The sequence below is a fragment of the Carassius auratus genome, chromosome 48, assembly GCF_003368295.1.
Source record: "Carassius auratus strain Wakin chromosome 48, ASM336829v1, whole genome shotgun sequence".
Lineage (NCBI taxonomy): Eukaryota > Metazoa > Chordata > Actinopteri > Cypriniformes > Cyprinidae > Carassius > Carassius auratus.
The window spans coordinates 5,340,953-5,347,225 of record NC_039290.1 but is presented as its reverse complement, the minus strand read 5'-3'; the positions used below and the strand labels follow the sequence as shown (position 1 = coordinate 5,347,225).

At 35.7% G+C, this 6,273-nt stretch overlaps 1 pseudogene; it reads left to right on the top strand.

Moving 5' to 3' along the window:
• Positions 1-1,955: 1,955 nt before the first annotated feature.
• LOC113065290 (aldehyde dehydrogenase family 8 member A1-like) lies at positions 1,956-5,134 on the top strand (annotated as a pseudogene).
• Positions 5,135-6,273: the final 1,139 nt, after the last annotated feature.

Genomic DNA, 6,273 nt, shown 5'->3' with positions numbered 1-6,273 from the left:
TGTTTGTTGGTTATAAATTAAAAAAAAAATTTCTTACTGTAGTTCTTTATTAGGCTTTTAGCACCTTTTGGTTTGATGCTGAATGATATGAATCCCAATGCATTGATGTTTTGTACACACACTTTACTAATGCAGTGTAATGTGAGTTATGCAAATCAAGTAATTTTCCACTTACAGTACTCTAGAAAGTGCTCACTCTCTGAAACGCTAACAGATGTAGCTAATAAGTTGGTTTCTTATGTGAGAATGTGCAGCTGTCATTTTCCACTTCATGGCCTGGTAATCAAAAGAGTTCATGAATGCAGCTTGTTCAGAATAGATAAGGACTCAAAGACGGTTCCACATTGATTCAGTGAAGCTCGGTTTAATCGTTTCGTCTCTGCCTCTTGGTCGTAGAGGAATACGCTGAAAAATGACTAGTATGTTCCACAAAGAAAATACACTGAAATTGATGATAAATATAATGCTTAGACCTTATCCACCACACAAGATGGAAGTTAATAAGCATAATTATAATCAAAAGTCACTTGACTTGACCTTTTATGTTTATAGCACTGGGGTTGCTGAAGTGGATCAGTCAGGGTAACAAATGAGTTTTCTTGACTGAGCTTCAGGATATTGAGTGTATGTGCTGCAGAGGTGAGTGCAGCAATCACAGTCTCAAGATATTCTGACATTAGATTTCTGAATTGCCCAAAAACAACATTTCTGAAAACAGCAACTTTTTATCGCTGCCTTTCTCTAATTTCAGCACATCGTTCTCTTGGATCCTCTTATTAAATCGTTCAAAATGACTGTCTAATGATCGTTTCCTTCCTTTAATTTCCTGCATCGCTGCATACAATGGCATTTTAACAATAAGAGGTTTTTTTTCTGCTTGTTAATTTTCCTTAGAGATGTATAGTGGGGGTTTTTTTCCTCGATAAATGAAATTTCAGCCTCCACCTTTTTCTCTGGGGCTGGTTTTTATATTTGGTATGAGCAAAGTCTCTCACTTTTGAGTCTCTCTGCTCCTCACCATAAAACTTTAATGATTTTTTCTAATGCTGCTTCATGAAATATTAAAGTCATATAAATTTATAAAAATTGCTTTGCAATTAAGCTACTCTGTGGAATATATATACTGTATAACAGTGATGGAAAAGCTACACTCTTTTGAACAACTATACTGACATGTTAATTGTTGTCAATACAGTACAGTTGTTACAACGATCATCAAACGAGTTCTTTTCAGTTGAGATGTTTTAATATATTCAACATTTATATAGATATTTTAAGGAACCAAAGGTTAAACGTTAGACTGTGTAAATCTAAACCATCACATGCCTTACCAGTGACTTCTCAACATTTGTGGACTTGTAGTGGTATGATCATTTGTGTTGTTAAAGCAGGTAGACTATCTTTCTAGCTTTCTTCTTGTGACTGATGTCTCTGCCTCATCCTCCACATTCTGGGTTATTTCAGGTCTGAAGTACTGCTCTCAGAAACGAGGTAACACAAACGTAACCTCGTAACACTGTGACACATCTATCAGCCTCCTCCACACCTCTACATATTTTGGTTTTCATTTCATTAAAGAACGTGCTTCCTCAAAACGTGTTCCCCGAAATACATGATCCACCCCAGTTTCCCAACTGAGCATTTCAGTGTATTATAAACATGTTTGTCTCTAAATAATCCCTTTAAATGTGTTAAGGTTTAGTCTTATATAATTTTATTTTGGTTTATTTTAGTAAAATTCATTGTTAATGTATTGGACAGTCTTCAATATATCAGTGTTTAATATTCAACCCAAGGCAACGATTCCCTTTTCACAGAAATGTGAATAATATCTCAAAACCTCCAGCAAGTTAAGGTCTTTTAATGGCAAACTTATGTTCCATTTAATGAGTGTCATATCTGCTGGAGCAGCTATTTAGTTTACAATACAGCCTCTCATTTACTTGAGTTAACGGATGGCACAGAGTCCGGTGAAAGCTCATATGTAATGCTGTGTGCTGATTGGTATGCAAACAATCCAGGTTTTTCTTTTGTCTGCAAAACTGATTTTTAATCTCATGTCAAAATACATTAAATATATAGTGCTGGAAAACTATATGGGAGGGAAATTTGTACCATGTCCCAAGTTAATAGACTCTTTCAACCCATCGACTGGATGGGTTTGTTGCTGCATTCCAGACAGTGGACCTGAGGAGGTGAGATTTTTTTGTGATATTTCTCTTACAATTCTCAGTATCTTTCTAATAATTGAAGATGTAAGATGTGCGTGATCACTGTCACTATAGTCTGAATGGGTATTTCATTTCACGTGTTTCTAGTGTAAAAACATCATTGTAGTTTCAACTTTAAAAATGTGTAACTAGTCACAAGATTTTCTGGCTGAAGACACAAATTTCAAGGAAGGCGAGAGTGATGACACTTACTGAGTCAGGGTGACGTACCTTTGGTCTCCTATACTTCTCACGGTAAACACTTTGGTCATTATCAGGTGGGCAACACTCAAAGTCCAGTGTTTAATTATTGACTCTTATAGCTCACACCAGAAGAACTGGTCTGGGTCAGTGGGACAGAAAAGAGTTCAGATGTACTGTAGGATGTACAGTCCATCACTGTTTTCTATTCAAATATATATACTGTACACTTACTGGCCACTTTATTAGGAACACCTTGCTAGTACCGGGTTGGACCCCCTTTTGCCTTCAGAAGTATGTTAATTCTTCATGGCATATAGATTCAACAAGGTGTTGGAAACATTCCTCAGAGATTCTGGTCCATATTGACATGATAGCATCACGCAGTTGCTGCAGATTTGTCAGCTGCAGATCCATGATGCAAATCTCCCGTTCCACCACATCCCAAAGCTGCTCTATTGGATTGCTCTATTTTTTGCTTCATCTCTCCTGCATCACACTAATGATTGCAGTCAGATGGACCACCTGGGCTATCTCAACACAGTTCGTTGTCCTGTAGGAGTAGGTAAATGGTGGTCTATATACTATTATTTCAGTTCGCTTATGTATGTTAAAAATGTATATATGTATCTACATTTTGGATTGCCTTGGGCAAGTAGCTTTGTTTTTCTGTTATTATAGGGATGCATTTCATGAAAATTTCTGTATAATATGTCTGTGTACACATGCACGCAGTGCCCCATTCTGTAAAAAGCTTTCACTGGAGCTTGCTGGGAAAAACCCAGCTATTATATTCACTGATGCTTATATTCATCTGCACTACTGTACGATCCAGCTTCTCAAACCAGGTTAGCTCCTGCACAGCTTGACCAATCAGGCTGTATTTTCGTATAGCTTCATATAGCTGATGCAAAAAAAAAAAAAATCAAATTTACTGAGCTAAACCTATAAAAATCTTGCAGATTTCTCTGGTCATGACTTTGGCTTTGTATAGAATTGCATGCTGCCATAATACTAAAATGTGTATTCTATGATAAAATATAATATTTAACCATTGTTATTGTAGTATTATATACTATTATAGTATTTTTTATTATTATTAGCTTTCATTTTTCTTTTTCCATTTTAGGTTATTTAGTACATTTAGGTGTTTTTGCCTTTTCTTTAATATATAATTCTGTTTAGCTTTAATTTAAGTTTTATTTTTATTAATTTAAGTAATTAACTTTTTATATATTAAACATTTTATTTCAGCTAAGGCAGCTTTTTTTAGGTTCAAGTTTTTCATATAATATCTTTGTTTTTGTTTTAGGGAAAATAATTTGTTTTTGTTTTTTTTATTAAAGTTAACAATTAGAGCACTGATGATGACAACCTGGCTCCATTAGCAGAATTAAACATAACACAATGGGTTAACAGGGGAAATGTTTATTATACCGTCTCAAACCTAGCCTGACTACGTCAGACTTCCTACTTCCGCTCAATTTCATGTCGCTTCTGTACTCATTTCGCTGTCTGTCTACGAAGCAAAGTGAAGTAGCAGAGTCTGGTATCACCAGGCTATCTCAAACCTGTCTTTAAAAGCGATGACATCACGTAGTTCAGTTTTCTGCCACACGGTGGTGCTCAGAACACATACATTGTTAATGCAGCACTGTACATTGGGTTCTCTCATGCTCGATCCCTTTCTTTGTCTTTTTCTCTCTTTCAGGCCTTTAGAAAGGAAGTAGTGGCCTAATGGTTAGAGAGTTTTGGCAGGAATTCCACGATTGTGGTGCCCTTGAGCAAGGCACTGAACCCCCAACTGCTCCTCGGACGCCACAGCATAAATGGCTGCCCACTGCTCCAGGTGTGTGTTCACAGTGTGTGTGTGCACTTTGGATGATTTAAATGCAGAGCATGAATTCTGAGTATGCGTCACCATACTTGGCTGTATGTCATTTCACAAACACATATCTGTGCTAATATTTAAAGTGTCTGCATATAATTAGTTCGCACAGACCAGTAATAATGGTGAGATTTACTTAAGAACTTATTTGTATCTTTTTCTCCTCTGTCTCAGGGAGAGGTCTGTCTGTGTACCAGCAGAATCTTTTTATTTGACCAGAATTGCTCGTTTCATCGAGACGGCTCATCCGTGGAAAACTGGAGTGCCCTCTGACCCCTCAAACGACAGTGGAGCGCTCATCAGGAAAGAGCATCTACAGAAGGTCTGATGATAATCACAGATGTGTTTCGATTGATATTTTCAATGGAAAATGTCAGACGGTGTGGGATTAGAAATTTGATATATAAAGAAAACAGTCTTCCGCATTAAAATGAAATAACTGCGTTACATATACAGTAGACTGGTAAGGTTATGTTGGTTTGGCGTTAACAGAAGGTGTCCAGGTGCATTGTGGGGAGGGTGTGGAGTAACTTACTCTTCAACAACAAAATGCAGGTGGCTATTTTATGTTGCCCACCATCATCTCTGGAGTAAAAGACTCCTCTGCACTGATTCAGGCAGAGATTTTAGGTCCCGTAACCTGTGTGACACCCTTCGCTGAGGAGAAGGAAGTGATTTCACAGGACGCGTGCACAGGGTTGCTAGGAAACTACAGGTTGGTTTGGTCTAGACCAACTGCTGGCTGGTCAGAGATTTAAATCTCCCGTTCAGTGGCATGAACTCAGGCTCATACCACTTCATCACTGAGGTTAAGTCCATCACCGTTAAACTCTGACACAAGAAGAAGTAATATATGCAGGGAGTCAGGGACACTGTGTCACTGTGTGATTCATGTGTCATTTCAAATCTGTTTACAAATTATATAGAGGAAGCAACCGACTTTATATGATTGGGAATAAAGTTCATGAAAATCAAAGTGCTTCATATTGTTTTAAGTGATCGAATGTGGGTGAATCATTTCGGTGGAATTAAATTGTCACATTCTTTAGCATATTTCATTTTAAGACACCAGCCTTCGATTGTATTGCTTAGAAGTTGGTGTTTCGTAGTTTAGAGAAAGAATGAAGTTATCTGGTCTGCTTTGTATGATAATCTGCTTTATCTTATCATTTATTTAGGTAACTTTGTTTTTCCTGAAATTCCTTGGGAGCAATAAGAAAGACGCAAATAAGTTAATTATTGATATAAAAATATAAGGCTGTTAAATTGAAGGGACAGATTGAAGCTTAGATTGTTTGGTCCTGGATGAGAATTGTATGAAAAACAGTTCTTATGAAATCTGTGAGTTTTGATTGCAGACTTTGATATCTTGGAGTGCAACTTAAAAATACTTTAAAATGAATGTATTAATTAATTCAAATAAATAGTTGATGACTTTTCAAACTGAGAGTGAATAGACTTTTAAATCTAAAGTTAATTCATGTTTAAAAATGTATTTGCAAGAAATGTATCAATGTGCAATGTTTACAATTGCATATGTTTATCCATATAAATGCGAAAAGAAATATATTTGGCAAAAGGATTTAGAAAAACAATTAGCCAATGCTTTTTTTAATGCAATTTAAAACTTTTAAAATGCATGTACCAAAAGCATTTAAAATTATTATTATTGTTTAAGTCAACTAACATTTTATAAAATAAACAATAAATAGTTTTAAATGCATTTGTTTATTTATTTTTTTAATTAATTTATTTTATAGTTTTTAATTCATAAATAGATAATTCATCTGTTTTATTTTTAAGTGCCAGTCCTTATGGAAAAGTAATGATTGCTGTCTGTTAATTTGCTCTCTGTTAAATCCCATTTTGCTGAAACAACAGAGATGTTAAAGAAATCTAATTTGGGGTTTATATCCTATCAGAACAACTAAATATTTCAAATATTGCTGTTAGGTGCATGCTTGTGTGTAAAAC